Source organism: Eufriesea mexicana, unplaced genomic scaffold (assembly GCF_001483705.2).
Source record: "Eufriesea mexicana isolate 0111107269 unplaced genomic scaffold, ASM148370v2 scaffold1553, whole genome shotgun sequence".
Lineage (NCBI taxonomy): Eukaryota > Metazoa > Arthropoda > Insecta > Hymenoptera > Apidae > Eufriesea > Eufriesea mexicana.
The window spans coordinates 461318-478733 of NW_016909647.1; the positions used below are offsets into that span (position 1 = coordinate 461318).

General features: G+C 32.4%; 1 protein-coding gene across 1 annotated transcript in view; it reads right to left on the reverse strand.

The window, feature by feature from the left end:
• dsb (scavenger receptor class B member debris buster) overlaps window positions 1-17416 on the reverse strand; it is a 56458-nt gene that overhangs the window by 17295 nt on the left and 21747 nt on the right. The gene's annotated exons all lie outside the window — the stretch shown is intronic.

Genomic DNA, 17416 nt, shown 5'->3' on the forward strand with positions numbered 1-17416 from the left:
GGAAATAAACGTACATATAGTAGACCTAGACTGAAAACATAATTATATTGTGTACCAGATTTATGAGATAATTATGTATTATTCTGACACTTCTTATTCTGACTATAAAAATTAATTAGCTACGACATAAAACACTGGTCATTATAATTTATTATTGACACTTATATCGATGTTTATAGCCAAATCTAATATGCTATATCGCGTTAATTTATGATCGATCATCACTTCTGTAATTATGTAATATACGATGTGAATGCGTGAAATGCTCCATAAAAAAATTGTACAAAAAATATTGAAATAATTAAAACAGTGATGTAAAAATTTTAAAATCCATAAGGAAACCGTGCATAGAAAATATTGAAAAAGAATGTCTGAGGATATTTAGAAAAAGCATCTGATGTATCTTAATTTGCATATAACTCGAGCTATATAATTTTCATATTTCAGATTTTTGCGAATTTACTACGTCTGCCTATTTCTTTTTTTCATAGATGGTATGTCAGGTTATATACCAACTCAAACCAATTTTCTGCAAAATAACGTCTCACACTATGTCTCGAAATTTAAACATATTTCGGAGATTGAAAAAATGAGAGACATTCCCGAAAAAGAATTACAAATATAAACTGAATAGCTGGAAAAATATATTATATACACTTATTAATTTTTTTATTCCTTTAACTTGTTAAATTTTTACTTTTCCAATATTTATCATACAAATTTTCTTCCACTTATCATTGCAGTGTAAAAGTCGAGCTATTTACTAATACAAAAATAATAGCAGAACTACACCTTTTGTTACCATTTATTACCTTATTACACTACATAGATTATTATTTACTAACTTTCGTCAAATTTTAATTAATTAATTTTTATTTCATTACCCCTTTAACTTCTTATTTTCCCAATATTTATCGAAAAAATTCTTTTTCACTGATCATTACGACATAAAAATCAGATTTCTCGTTAACACAATATTCCAGCTCACATACAGTACGTTATACATATAGCAGTAAAATAAATCAAACAAAAATATCAATTGCAAATTCTAATTTGTTATTTTCATAGGTTCATTATTTCCTCGTCGAATATCATTTTGGCGGACATTATTTAGAAGGAAGATATTTTCACTTCCTCACTATTGCCGCTATTTATCGTATTTCCACCATGTATTAATCATTCTTAACGCAAGAAAAGTCATAAAGTCACCGCCGGATACAACCATAAACTCGGTTTTGCGAGGCCAACGCACGTTCGAATTTCTATACTGAGATTAATTAACAGAGAAATTTCGTGTAACCAAGGACGATGACACGCTGGAGAGGGCTGGTTATCCTTTATGTTCATTTCACTCGCCGATTTTCGTTCGAACATGAGCAATTCATCGCAAAACATTGGGAAACCAACAAGCGTAGAAAGTGTAGAATAGCGAGCAATATCCGTGAAATTCTTGTGCAGTAAATTCACTCGTATTGCTTTTATTATTCCCTCCATCTACTCTAAATCGTTTACGTTTCCTGCGCAGTAAATCTAACTGGCGTGCTCTTGTGAAATATCTTAATCATAATAAAAGATTCGTTAACGCTCGAAACGTTAAAATGGAACTGACACGAATGTTTGCATAGGAAATATTTACCACGCGAGTGTGTGCGTTGATCTTGCTTCTGGGTACAAGCAATATAATCTAGTTCAATGGATCGCGTGTAATTATTAACGCAACTTTTATCTTTTCCGCGCCTTCAGACGCTTGAATAATAGAAATGGCAAACAGAGGTGCAATTTTCGCTCAATGAATCATTTTTCATTATGATTTAATTAACATATCTTTTTATTTAGAGAAACTGACATTTACAATTGCTTTCACAATTTCAGTGTAAAGAAATTTGTTTTCATTTAACCGAATGAGAATTCTGTTTCGTCCTTTGACATTTCCTTTTCCTTCATCTCTTGATCATTAATATTTTCACTTCCGTGGACCACATTTTAAATTTTCTCCTACTTCCGTTAGGATATTTCTCTATTTCTCGTATGCGACAGAAATACGTTGTTTATCACTGTCTATGTGCAGCACCTGTTCTACTTATTAGTTCATTATTATGTTAGTTTCACCAACCGTTCTATATGATATATCGTCTCGATCCTAAGCCAACCATAATTTAAATAGAGTCTGGGAAATTTAGAAAAAATTTCATCCATGAAAGCATATTCGAAAGTTCCATGCAGCGTTTTGATAAATTTGACAGCCTTCAAGACGCATTTATGCTGTTACGCTAATAAAGTATCGTTCACATGTACTGCTTGGAGTTAAATCAAATTTAAAAATTGAGGTAGAATTAATTACCAAAAATTACTCCTTTTAATTACAAAACAATACAATACCTAATTAAGTACTTATTTCTATGTTACCAGAGAATATAGAATTTCATCGAGTTCTCAAAACGATCCAAAATAATTGAATATAATAAAATCGTAAATAGCGTATAATGTGCGATAACCATAAAGTTGATACAATTTTAAAACTCGACAAAAAGGAACGAAAACGGAAATAATCCAATCTAATTACCAAAATAATATAGATATAGAAAAATACTAAATGATATAAAATCTCCAACAACCATGACATTGATACTATCTTAAAACTCGAGAAAAAGAAAATATTCTTACCCAATGCCCAAGATAGTTTAAGAGCGTTAAAATAATAAATACCACATAATCTGAGACAACCTTGACGTTGATGCAAGAAGAAAACGAAGAAGAAAGCGATCCAACGTAATGACCAAAGCAGACCAAAAGTAATTGCTCTACGAAATATTACTCCTCTTATTTCTCGTTGTACAAGCGGAACGAGCATTCTTTCCCACAAAAAGTCGGACACGTGTTTCGATTTCTTTTAGTCCACAACACTTGCACACCTCTACGACATGCCTGTGACCCCACGTCGAGTTATCCAGTTGGGCGATAAAAACGTATCAACCCTGTCAATCGCTGAGTGGCAACGAAATGTAAAATAAACTAGTAATACCGCTCAAACCAGATCGTTAATAAGTGCACGAACGAAGCGATTTGACGCGTCGATATTACCGAGTACCAACTGCAAAGGGACCATCGACAGTGGCCGTTACATGTCACCCTATTATCTCATCGCTACGGTTACTTAATGGCCATTGAAACACGTAACATCGAAGACGTGATCGGGCTATTCGAAAGTACCAAAAATGTCTGCGTTACTCTGGACCAGTGCTTCTTCCAGAGTTTCTCTGAACGACCAGAGAGTGAAAGTGATCTCAAAATTGTTGGCCGCGCGTACGTGCGTATCTCTCTCACCTTGCCAGCTAGCTTTACGTCCCTCACCGTCTGTCTTCCTCTCGCCAGTGGCCTGTGAACGCTCTGGACCCCGGCGCTCGTTTTGCAATCGACTGGGTAAAAATGTTTGGACAGGTGCGGTTTTGTAACCCTGACTGCATTCCATTGCAAGGGACCACGCGATTAATCAAACCCGAGAAAAAGTTCGCGGTGTCACGGATAATCATGCACGTCTTTTCTCCTGTTAACGCGTTTTAGTCTATCCGACATGACACGCCGATCGGTTGGCTAAGATTCAGGTCAGAGATGCATTTCACGGTACCGGTCTCTCGACGGGACTGATCGCGAGGATTCTGTGAAAAGAAAGAGGATTCTTAGAGCAACCAAGAGGAGTATTTCGTTGGTGTCCTATGAGATCTTAAGAGTTTTGGTATTTTTTATATTTTTCTTTGAGCATTTATTTTTGGTACATTTCTTTGATCTTATTTTGTGTTTCTTATTTCTGGTATTACATGATATCTTGCTTCTTATATTATTTAGTATTTCCAGTATTTTATTTTCTGTGTTATTTGATATATTTGGTGTTTTTATTTTCAGTATTCCTTTGTACCTTTATTCTTGATCGAATTTTTAAATCTAATAATTGTGTCATTGTTTCTTATGAATTATTTAATAGATGAGAACGTATCTAAGTAATTACGTATTACGTCAGAATATTTTCTGATTTTGAGAGAAAAAATCTGAACCTTGATCTTATCCTGTTTTCACCAACATAATGGATCGCAATTTAGGAAGTGAAAATTTACTCTCTATGTCCTGTTAAAGCTTATCTGATATTTATTTCTCGTTCATTTTATAACAATGCTTTAGAATAAAATGAACTAGTTCCAATGATCAAGGAAAAGTAACGTTATGAGAACAATGAAATATGTACCACGATAACTAACAGAGGGAACGTATGTTCGTGGCATGAACTGAATGGCAGCAGATTATATTCGATACTTCGGATCACAGATATCGATTTCGATCCGGATGATAGGACTCATACTTTTGAGAATGATAAATTAACTTCTGTGTACATAGATTAATTATCAATTTTCACGTTACCGCATTCTGTGTTCCTACACCACGTTCATAAACTTTACGTGAATGCTTCTGCAAATATGCGTATTAAAATAGCTGTTTGGTTAAATGCACAAAACTAACAGGTCTTTGTTTAATTTCTAAACCAAACTATCCAATGTGCAGTGTATATCTGCCTACTAACGATCAAGCATTCTGCCCTCAGGTGCTGCAAGTAGGTACTTTCAGTACTGCCATAAACATAAATTAAATAAAACTTTAGATGTAAATTTAACGTTTAAATGTCGCATATATTAAAATTTACGAATGACTCAATAGACTTCAATGGGTTGTAAACACTTCACGATTCATTCATCTTCATAGTAGCCGTTGGCAATAACTGCGCAAGTAGAGCTAATGCAACGTAAACAAACGTTTAAAGAGAAATATTACAAACTTTGAAAATTTTACAGACAATATTGTACTAAAATATTATTATTTTTATATATTATTGTTTATCGGTATATCGTATAGGATTTTCCTTACTTTCCTCACAAATTAAACATGCATAATCTACAACTAATCTACAAGTAATAATATCATAACAATTATATGCAAAAATAATTTATACTGAATTACAGATTGCAAGAAAAGTGTGTACTTAGAATCATAAGATAATTCGATAATTTCGACAAAAGGAAACTGCATTGAAGTTCCACTAGCAACACTTATTTCCAAATTAATAAGAAAAAATCACCTACATACGTAATTTCAATCAATTTTTTTTTTTTTTTAGTAAACGGACGATATAGACCGTATCGATGACCGACTTGTTTCTTAGATTTAGCACTGATAAATTTCTGTTTAAATGAATTATACATAAAATACCTATAGACTACATTGTCTATCCAAAGCAAACACTAATTCCACTTTCAGAAAGTTAATTAAACCGCTCGTGCTTTCTTCATCATTACGACAAAACGATTTCTTTATAACGACTTTCATTTGCATATCCAGTCCAGAAGCAACTTAGTCCGGTAGCTCTTATCTAATTATTTCTCAATTGGCACTTTATGCCTACATTTATACATATTGCACCTTATAATTACTTGAAAATTTCGAATACCTAACACGTGTACCTAATTCCAAATAATTGTCACCTCCGAAAACTAATTTCTATAATCTACTCAAATTTTTACGGATGTACACAATATCTTTTTCTCACAGAAATTAGCATAAATTTTCTTGTCAGAAAAATAAAAAATATTCTCGTTGACAACTAAATACTACATTTAATAATAAGGTTATGATATAATATCGTAATTTTGGAAGACAAGAAGTGTTCAAAGTGAACTGTTCACTCGTAAGCCAAAAATAATGAAACGTAGGATCGTTAACTCTGCATAGTACGTATAGAAATTTTGGTAAACGAGACAGATATAGATGTGTGAATGTGAAAAATACACTGAGAACTTAGCCATTGAAATATGTCGTTAACTGTTGAGTAATATTAGAAAACATTTTGCAACAAATCTGATAGACCGATGCGTTTAGCAATATTTCGCGAATCACTTTTAACCTACAGCTATTAACATAATGTGGTAAAAATGTATGAACCAAATACTACAATATGGTATTACATAAAATTTTTATAACGGGTTATTACGTTTAATTGTCTGAAATATGGTTGTAGTTATCAGATTTGCTAATAAAATTCGCACGTGTTAAATTATAGTCGATATGTTTAGTAATTCGCGAAAAATAAATCAACTGAGATTAAAATATTTATTTTTACCCTGTTACATTACCGTACATTCTTTATTAAATTTTAACGCGTATAAGGAAGGCGATAAAGAAATTTTTTATTTAGTATACGCAAAATTATTCTAAGAAATTTCTAATTAAAATGAACCATAGGTGTATGATATTTCATATTGCAAATAAAATGCTTGCTTTTTCTTTGTTAAATTTTAATACGCGTAGAGAAAATGCTGAAGGAATTTTTAATTAAATTACACTAAATTGATACAAAGAAATGTCTAATTAAAATGAACCATCGGTAAAGGATTTTTCACTTAAATGATAATTAATTAAAAAAATTGTAACACAACGCGGCATACGTATTCATAAACGTAGCTATTACCTTTCACATTCTGATGTGCAAATCTTTTTAATTTTTCATTTCACAATCGTAACATATATGCGTATGTTTTTCTCTCTTAAAACTAAAACACGAAAATCACGAAGCTACAGCTGATCTAAATTAAACAAGAATCTAATGTAGGTACGGCTACTTTCCTAATGCAAGCGTGGAATGTGTTCTCTTTTAATGGTTAGAATTACACGATTTACTTTGCTACTTTCAAAGACGTTTCACCGTTAAACACAAGGACTTGCTTGGTAAGTCAAAATCTTTGACACGTGAAGTCAAGTGCAAGTTTTGTGGGTACACTATTTCTTTTTACTTCACTAAAAACAGAAGGGCGCCCAAATATTTATCTTTACCAAGTAATTCATCCCCTATTCGACGAATCATCAATTAATAAATATATCTATATTTCAATAACATTTTAACAAATAAGTACCATTAATTCATCCTTCAATTCACACATCAGGAACTTCAAGAATTCGTACTTTTAATAATTCAACTGCAAAATGATGCAAAAGGAGACTTTCCCATGAGATGACAATACAGCTGCAATACGAATTGAACAATTAAATAAACTTTGAATCTATAATATTCCAAGAAGCCTTAACTATCAACGTCTTTGCTTTCACATTATCATACTGGAAGATAAAACAAGCATCTCGTTCTCGATGAAAGATGGATCAACCTTGAAAGAAATGTTGCAGTAGTTGGAAAGCTCGGCCTCATAAGGAACGAGTGAGATTCCAACGAATTCCCTTACGATTTCCACAAATATTAGACGCGTTTTTACATTGCGTTCGCAGGATGCGTGGAGAACGTCAGTCGATGTTGACAATAACCTGTCAAGTAACACGCGTAAAATCCAATAGCGTAGGTCGGGGTGCAGTAGGTTAATAGAACAGGTGATGGAGAGAACAGGTTGCCCCACTATCGTGCCTTACGTATCATTCTGATTATGTTTGACTATCGCCAACACACTTTACAGTTACGAACTCCGGTCCCTGCCAGTTCTCGGTTACAACTCGAACTGGACGCCGTTCTCTTCGAGACTTTTCAATCGAACCGAGAGAAACTCCCTGGCTCCAGCCACGACCAATCGCGTGGAAAGCTCGCGAGAGTAGTGAGATTCCAATGAACTTGAAAGAATAAGTTAAATTACAATACGGCTATCACGAAGTTCTGCATACCTGTTTCATTGATTCTCATAATGAAAGTGTATTTGAAAAGAAGTTTATGAATGATGATGTAATTTCGAGAGAAATAAAGAATTTTTAGTTACATGGTAATTTTACATAGGTTTTTGAGCGTCGACTATGTGAACCTGTGATATTTGATTTATACACTTTTTATGAAAAAATTTGGATTAAGTTGGATATTGAAATCTTTGATATCATTTAATTCGATATTTAGGATCTTTAGAATAATTGGAACATTTAGAAAATTGAAATATTAGGAATGGTTGAAATTTTTAAGGTATTTTAGGTATTAAAGATTTTTTTCATTTCGGAAATACTTATCTAGAATTTGAACAAATTTTCGAATGCTTGGAGTATTTGAAATGTCTAGAATTTTTGGAATATTTCGAATTTTTAGAGTTCAAGAATTTCTTTAAATACTCAGAATACTTTTTTTGTTTACTGTACTTTTATTATTTATTACGTATATTTATGTTTATTATATTATTATAATATAATATAGTATGTAAAGCATGTATAATAAAGTATTAGGGCATATTTAGAGCTTTAGGATATTTAAAATATTTATAGTATGTAATATTTCATAAATGTTGTATTTATTTTAAAGTTTTATTTAAATCCCAAATAATGCATTACAATACACTTATTTTGAACAGTATTAAACAAAATTATCGTCTAAATTTTCAGTCAATTTTTGCGATTGCATCTTTTTGCAACTTTGATCTAAATATATTCGTATCGACTCCATAATTTTCCTATTTCAATTTGTATGAAATTCCACAAAGGCGATTCTTGTTAAATCAGATAAAATATCGGTTTCAAGTTCATCGAGGTAACGTTATGCAGCGAACTTGCCCGTTAAGTTAAGCCAATGTAAGTCGAAGCTGCCAGTAAATGCATTCCTCGCGGTAGAGAAAACGAGAACCTCTTATGATAATTCAAGTTTCTCTGGTAACGTTAAGAATTTCTTCCTGATTCCAAAGTGGAAACAAGGAAACTCTCTAATCTGTTACACATCTTCAAAGGAAGTACAACTTTCAGATTAACACTTCCCTGAAGAATTTTCATCGCAACACTTTCTATACTTTTTAACGCTCAAATATATTTTAAATTTTTACGTATACTTCTGTTTGAGAAAGTAAACTTTAAATTACGGTAAAAACTTTTATCTGACACTCATTTTTTTAAAGTAAAATCGAGGTTATTCTGTGAATAGAAATAACAGCACTGTGCCACATATTTTAACTTTTTCTCAAATCTGTAAATATGTATTAGGTGATCCTTGCAGAGTTTACTTTGATTACTTAAATTAAAAAATTTATTAAAATAAATCTTTAAACAAAATAATTAATTAAAATAATTAATTAATTTCTTAAACTTTAGTGGAAATTAAGCACTTTGTAATTAGTCACTTTTAGTATCAGAATCATATTTATATTTGCATCATTGTTATTAATAAATATAAAAAACATCGTTTGATATTATATTGTACATCGAGACTTTAACGTAAGACTATTTCAAAAATGAAGCATCTTCCCGCGACAACAATGCATAGCTTGTCCAACCGCCGCCACCTTCCAGTCACCGCTACATCGAACATAATGGTAACATAGTAAAATGTTTATACGCGTAAAAGTAAAACTTTCGATGTCTACACGAACTATTTCGGAAAACAATTTTATCACTAATCGATATTTCTATTACTGCAACTGAAAACAATGTATACTGAATGAACAATTATGTGCGGTATCGATTATTAATTTGTTACATTGCAATTAGAGGTTACTTTTGCAAACGTTGTCGGAATGTTTACGAGTGGGCCACAGCAAAAGACTAAGAAATAGAGAGAACTTCAACTAGATCAAGAAATCTAGGTGCATCATTTGTTCCTTCACAATATATCACATGTGGAATACAGTGAGGTTAACTAGTGCATGTATAAAGTGATGTGTGAAATCAAGTGCCGCGAGCGCAAATCGTATAAAGATATTACGTACGTACAGAGTTTCGATAATAGGTTCTAGATTTCGGTTGTCTATTGCATTATTGGTCGATATAGGTAATTGCTTGATATAGGTAAGGAAAGGTGGTTTTCTAATAGTTTCCACAATTTTTCCCCGATTTCGACAGTGTATACGTGAAATAAAGTGACGGCAGGGCAAATGATATAAAGGTACTGCATAGTAACATACTATCAATTCTTGATTAGAAAATTTCGTTTAATTATCTTCTAATAGACTTTCTTGTAATTAAATGGGCAATTTTTTTTGTGTTTCGAACATTCGTTTCCGAAATTTAATGACGAAAGTATCTGTGCCTGAGAAATCGTGCTGCTCAATTTAATTTTTTCGCTTCTATTTCGGAAATTAGTCTTTCCGATTAGATTTGTTCTATATATCAGCGTAGAGTGGAATTTTCTTTGACAGGATTGGATACTTTTTTTCGGCTTCCAGCATGCGTTTTCGAACAATAGTGCCGAATGTGTCAGTGGCTGTGAAGTGGTGCTGCGCAATTGACTTTTTTGGCTTGTATTCTTAAATTAGGCTTTTCGATTAGGTTTTCTCTACATATCAGTGTAGAGTGGAATTTTCTCTAACAGGATTGACTACTTTTTTTCGGTTTGGAGCGTGCGTTTTCGAATAATAGTGCCGAATGTGTCAGTGGCTGTGGAATGGTGCTGCGCAATTGACTTTTTTGGCTTCTATTCTTAAATTAGGCTTTTCGATTAGGTTTGTTCTATATATCAGCGTAGAGTGGAATTTTCTCTAATAGGATTGGATACTTTTTTTCGGTTTAGAGCCTGCGTTTTCGAACAATAGTGCCGAATGTGTCAGTGACTGTGGAATGGTGCTGCGCAATTGACTTTTTCGGCTTCTATTTATAAAATTAGGCTTTTCGATTAGGTTTGTTCAATGTATCAGCGTAGAGTGGAATTTTCTCTAATAGGATTGGATACTTTTTTTCGGTTTAGAGCTTGCGTTTTCGAACAATAGTGCCGAATGTGTCAGTGACTGTGGAATGGTGCTGCGCAATTGACTTTTTTGGCTTCTATTCTTAAATTAGGCTTTTCGATTAGGTTTTCTCTACATATCAGTGTAGAGTGGAATTTTCTCTAACAGGATTGACTACTTTTTTTCGGTTTGGAGCGTGCGTTTTCGAATAATAGTGCCGAATGTGTCAGTGGCTGTGGAATGGTGCTGCGCAATTGACTTTTTTGGCTTCTATTCTTAAATTAGGCTTTTCGATTAGGTTTGTTCTATATATCAGCGTAGAGTGGAATTTTCTCTAATAGGATTGGATACTTTTTTTCGGTTTAGAGCTTGCGTTTTCGAACAATAGTGCCGAATGTGTCAGTGACTGTGGAATGGTGCTGCGCAATTGACTTTTTCGGCCTCTATTTATAAAATTAGGCTTTTCGATTAGGTTTGTTCTATGTATCAGCGTAGAGTGGAATTTTCTCTAATAGGATTGGATACTTTTTTTCGGTTTAGAGCGTGCGTTTTCGAACAATAGTGCCGAATGTGTCAGTGACTGTGGAATGGTGCTGCGCAATTGACTTTTTCGGCCTCTATTTATAAAATTAGGCTTTTCGATTAGGTTTGTTCTATGTATCAGCGTAGAGTGGAATTTTCTCTAATAGGATTGGATACTTTTTTTCGGTTTAGAGCCTGCGTTTTCGAACAATAGTGCCGAATAGTGTCAGTGACTGTGGAATGGTGCTGCGCAATTGACTTTTTTGGCTTCTATTTCCAAAATTAGGCTTTTCGATTAGGTTTGTTCTACATATCAGTGTAGAATAGAATTTTCTCTAACAGGATTGGATATTTTTTTTCGGTTTCGAGCGTGCGTTTCCAAAAAATAGTGCCGAATGTGTCAGTGGCTGTGGAATGGTGCTGCGCAATTGACTTTTTTGGCTTCTATTTCCAAAATTAGGCTTTTCTATTAGGTTTGTTTTATATATCAGCGTAGAGTGGAATTTTCTCTAACAGGATTGGATATTTTTTTTCGGTTTTGAGCGTACGTTTTCGAGAAATAGTGTCGAAAGTGTCCGTGGAAGTGTGCCTGCATCACGGTAAATAATCTATGGCTTTGTATTAATATAAACTTTTGTTTCATTTTTTAAGTATAAAAATTAATCAACAGGTTATGCACCCATACCTTGGGCCACGTGCTTGAGTATGGAAAACAAAAGTCGAGAAGGATATTGGAAATCAGTAGACGAATACCAATATCAATATCAATGGACTAATGGATGGAAATGGATAATATATTTGGAAATTTAGAGTGGTCTTCACGCTATGGTCTCAAGGTTTGTAGAATCAAGAAATGTAGAACACTGCAAACAAGTTTGATTCACAATATGTAATTATAAAGTCTGGTAGATTCAATTGTAGGGAAGGTATTATTACTTGATTTACCAGCCTTAACGTCAAGTCATGAGATATTGATAAAATTAAGCAATATCTATGAGAAGGATACAGAATGGCAAAGGTATTCTGTTACAGAGGAATTTTTCATGCAAAATCTAAATTTGAACATGATATAGTAACGCACATTGTGTGGCTGACAGGTAAGTTTTAAAATTACATGCATTAGTGTGTAAGATAGTATATATAATGCGTATATTTAAAATTTTAACTACATTACCACACAGGTATCATTTATTTTGCAAGTATTTGGAAGTTAATGCAGAAGGAAGAGAAGTGAATAGATGGCTTCACATCTCAACGGATTGTCAAGGAAACAAGGGGAAAATCTGATTATAATGAATCTGTAACCTTCAAAACTTAAGAGAAGAGGTGTTTGAAGTGCAACTCCACTAGATATCTTGCACATTCATATTGGAGAAGCAATAAAGGTAACAAAGAAATTAAAGGCTTTAGTTTTGAAAGATTAGGATAAAAGTTAGAAAAATTTCTAGGATTAGGTAAAATAGACAAGACATAAGAAGTGTACTTTCCATATAGGACATGTAAGAAGTTTAATTATTTGGAAAACATCATTTGGATTGTTATTTTAGAAGCATGATGGAAGAGAAAGGAGATCCAGATAAAAGAAGAAAGTCTGTTTCTTGACAAAGAGCGATGGAACAAACTAATGGATTTTGGACTTGAGAACAATAAACCATATGGTCAATAAACTAGAATATTTTATAAAATAGGAAGAAATAAGAATAGAAATTAGATTGGTATAAAAAAATATTTCCATGGAAACAAAAGTGAAATTTAGAGTTGAGCCAGATAGCTGTATACTTAAATATGGTTTATATGTTTTACACTTGTGACAGAATTTATTGCCAGTAAATCTGATAACTCGAAATGTGTAAGGTAAATGAAGTAATAGTTTATAAGAAGGAAAAAAAAATATTCATTGGTAAAAGCTTTAATAATGGACCTTATACCAGTAGAGAGAAACAAGAAGCTGGCAGAGTGGTGCAGAAAATTGGGCCATCTACGTATGGGGAATATGAAAGAGTTGTCCAAAGAAGCATTGAGAATAAAAGTAATAAAAAGAATACGAAAGACAAGAATTGGAGACTGCAGGATACTTTTCTGTACAAAGCAATTGAAGGCACCATTTTGATAGCCAAGAACAAGAGCAAGAGGGCAGCAAGAAATTATACATTCTAATATATGTGTGGGCCTATAGAATCAAAGACATGGAACAGAAATAAGTATGTGATAACAGTTTTAGATTTTACTAACTTTGTGCTGATATATTTTATGGAATATGACAAATTTTATGGAGGTTGTTTAAGTATGTTACAGCAGTAGAAGCAAAGTGGAATAACATACAGATTTAGATGCGATAATGGAAGCAGGAGTGTTTACCAGTCGAGAATTCAAGAATTCGTGCACCAGAAAGTAATTATACTAGATTATACGACACTGTACACACTTCAACTGAATGGAAAGGCTTAATCAAACATTATTGGATAAGACACGAGCACTGTTGTACGACTGGAATGGAAAAAAAATTGTGGGTAGAAGCTGTGTATTTTGCACCCTTGTATTTTTTATTTTGCAATAATAATTCAGCAAAAGCAATGAGTACAACTGCATATTGAAGGTGGGTAAGAGAAAGATCTCATATAAATTACGCATTTTTAAAGAAACTAATATTCTTCAAAATCTGAGAATGATAAAATAATTTCGTTTGCAGATTCATTCCAAGGAAAGCCAATTCTGCAAGAATTACCCAATAAATATAACAGATTAAGTTTTGTTTTGTATAGTATAGTTAAATAAATGATACAGCATAATCTTTGTACCAAGTGTTTAATTCATTTTAATATCAGAATTACCAAAGTGGTCTCATGCATAAAATATTGCAAATTTATAGTTGTATCAAAAGTTAATATTGATTTCATTCGGATAGGAAGGTAATTATACGTACTTATTTCTTCTATGCATTTGACGCCTTTGATAATACTGGATAAATTAATTCCCTTTTAATTAAATAATTTCTAATAATTATTACACAAAGGATGTGAACTGATACTGAAGGCATTGATAGTTTGACAATAATTATTATCTTTTATACAATCAATTTATAAATTTCATGCACACGTTATAAAAAGGATATCCTTGGACATCTTCTCATAAATTTTTGTCCACATTGTACTTTTAGTTTGTCCATTATTTAATATTTTCTTAAAAGATCATGACGGATGTTGGTACGAAATCACGTACACCTTCAATTAATTATTAATAACAAATTAATTAGCATCAAATTATTCTCGAAAATGACAAAAAAATGTTACCTATAATTTCAGCTTTGCGATGCAACTAAAAAAATTCATGAATTAATTACTGAAACTCAAGATTTGTTAATTTTCCATTGCCGAATTAATTTATTAGGATAATAACCGATTCAAATTCAAGCGCCTTCGATCAGCGCCATCTATGATTTGGGCTCAAAAATCAAGAAAGTGATAGGAATATAGAATAGGCGAGGAGGTCGTCGACGAGCTCGTCACGTGATAGACAATGACAGAGAGAGGATAGAAAAGGATATAAGGGCTCTGACAGAGAAAAATTATTAATAACTCAATTTTCGTAAACAATTTGTGAACTTTTATAATTTCATTGCAAAGCTGGAACTGCAGGCTGTATTCCTATATAATATTGGTAAAGAATTTAACTCTAAATTGTTAGTTATTAATTTTTGTTTGATGGCGACTACGATTTCGTAACGACGACCATCACGTTCTTCCGTGAGAATATTTAATACTCACCGAAATTAGAATCAAAATGTGATCAAAAGTTATATGAGAAGATTCGCAAGAACATTGTTTTTATAATGAGTGCATAAAGTTTCATAAATTAATTGCGCAAAGGATAGTAATTAATGAGCAACCAATGGCGTCTTCGACAACAATTCAAACACTCCGTAGAATAATAATTAATAATTAATTAATTAGGGACAAATTTCTTTCGAAAAATATATAGGAAAGTTCTTGAAGGATCTGCCTTTACGATGCAATTATAAAAGTCCATAAATTAATCACAGATATCGAGTAATTAGTGAATTTTCCACTGCCGATTTGATTTATTAAAATATATACGGAGCACATAACCAGAGTTAGTAAACTGACATCGGAGCCATCTATCCTCTCGCTGCAGAACTCGAGCTTCGAGTCTAACATCATAGATGGCTCTGATGTCAGTTTACTAACTCTGGTTATGTGCTCCGTATATATTTTAATAAATCAAATCGGCAGTGGAAAATTCACTAATTACTCGATATCTGTGATTAATTTATGGACTTTTATAATTGCCTCGTAAAGGCAGATCCTTCAAGAACTTTCCTATATATTTTTCGAAAGAAATTTGTCCCTAATTAATTAATTATTAATTATTATTCTACGGAGTGTTTGAATTGTTGTCGAAGACGCCATTGGTTGCTCATTAATTACTATCCTTTGCGCAATTAATTTTTAAAACTTTGTGCACTCATTATAAAAACAATGTTTTTGCGAATCTTCTCATATAACTTTTGATCACATTTTGCTTCTAGTTTCGTTCAGTATTAAATATTTTCACGAAAAACCATGGCGGTCAATATTACGAAATCACGCCCGTCTTTAAATAATTATTAATAGCATGGTAATTAGGCACAAATTATTAATGAAAAATGATTCAGAATTTTGTCTATAGTTCTAGCTTTACGATGAAATTATAAAAGTTCATAAATTAATCGCAGAAATTGAGTAATTTGTTAATTTTTCACGAAAAAGCCATTCTATCCTTTTCTAACCGCTTGCTATCTTTGTCTATCGCGTGACCAGGTTAGACGACCTCCTTGCGCTGATCAAAGGCGCTTGAATTTGAATCGTTTACTAACTCTGGTTATTTGCTTCTGATGCATCCTGATAAATCAATTTGGCAATGGGTAATTAAGAAATCACCAAGTTTTCGTAATTAATTCATGAACTTATATAGTTCCATTTTAAAGCTGAAACAATTTTGCAGATATGCATAAGAGTACAATAGTAATATTTTTCTGTCAAGACTCACTCTTAATCTTTTCCACAATAGCGGAAGAATGTTAACGAAAAGAGAAATTCACTACTCATTCAATGCAAATATTATCAAAATTGAGAATGAAATTAGAGTACTTTCTAACGGAGCCAGGAAATATTTCGCGAAATTATTTCTTCCTAACTGACATAAATTTAACTTGAACAAATATACATAAAGTTTCATAAATAATTATTCAGTAGCTGTTACGTATGAAATAAATTTTGAAAGAAATTTCTGGTACTGTCATGTTAAAAAGGGAGAAATCTATAATAATTACAATGGAAACCGCGTAGAAATTATTACTTCCAGTTTGGAATTCCGTGTTACGCAATGCGTAGAGCGCGTAATCTTTAATACTCTGAAATTCATTTCACTTTCAAGTGAAACAATTGGAATTGTATTCCATATGAACTTTCACGATTAAACTAAAAATCCTATAACAGTTGCCATAGTTTCGGTATTTCGATATTTAGAAATCGTGAACCGTTGCACACAGTGCAAAGTTGTGCAAAAACTTCATGGCACGACCCATACCTAATCTAACAAAAGCTATACTCATCGTCAGCGATAAAATCATCCAAATCCCCTAATTGCAACCGATGGACTCGTTGAAATTGAGTCTTGTAGAATTTTTTAAGTTCGTAACTAATTACGCACTCTAATAACTGAGCTGATTATTTAAAAAGAATTCAACGCTTTTTCATAAAATTTGATATAAAAAATATAAAATAATAATAAAGTTGAAATGAAAATTTTTCGAACGATGTATCTCTCGAGACAGTGCAATTTTGGTCTAAAACATTTTTTAACGCGTTTTAAAATTTATAGAGGTGTTTTATAAAAACAAATTGAATATGCTAGTGCATTCTCTTTCTCTTTTAAGAAAACAATAGCATCGACAAGACTCGTTTTTTATACGAATCCTGCAATTCCGTGGTTGCAAAGGAAAATACTGCCTTTCGCAATTTTAAAAGTTTCTAGTTTATTTATTAATTACGTTACAAAACGTACGATTTAAGTATTTCTCCAGGAGAAGCTAATAAAAAGAAATTTTATACGATCGGAAAAAATAATGCAATTTAAACAAATGCGAATAAGAAGAATCAATATTTTCGGCAATTATTTAAACGCCAATATCCAGAGAATTGAAATATGTGACACGCTTTTCCTTACAGCCACAG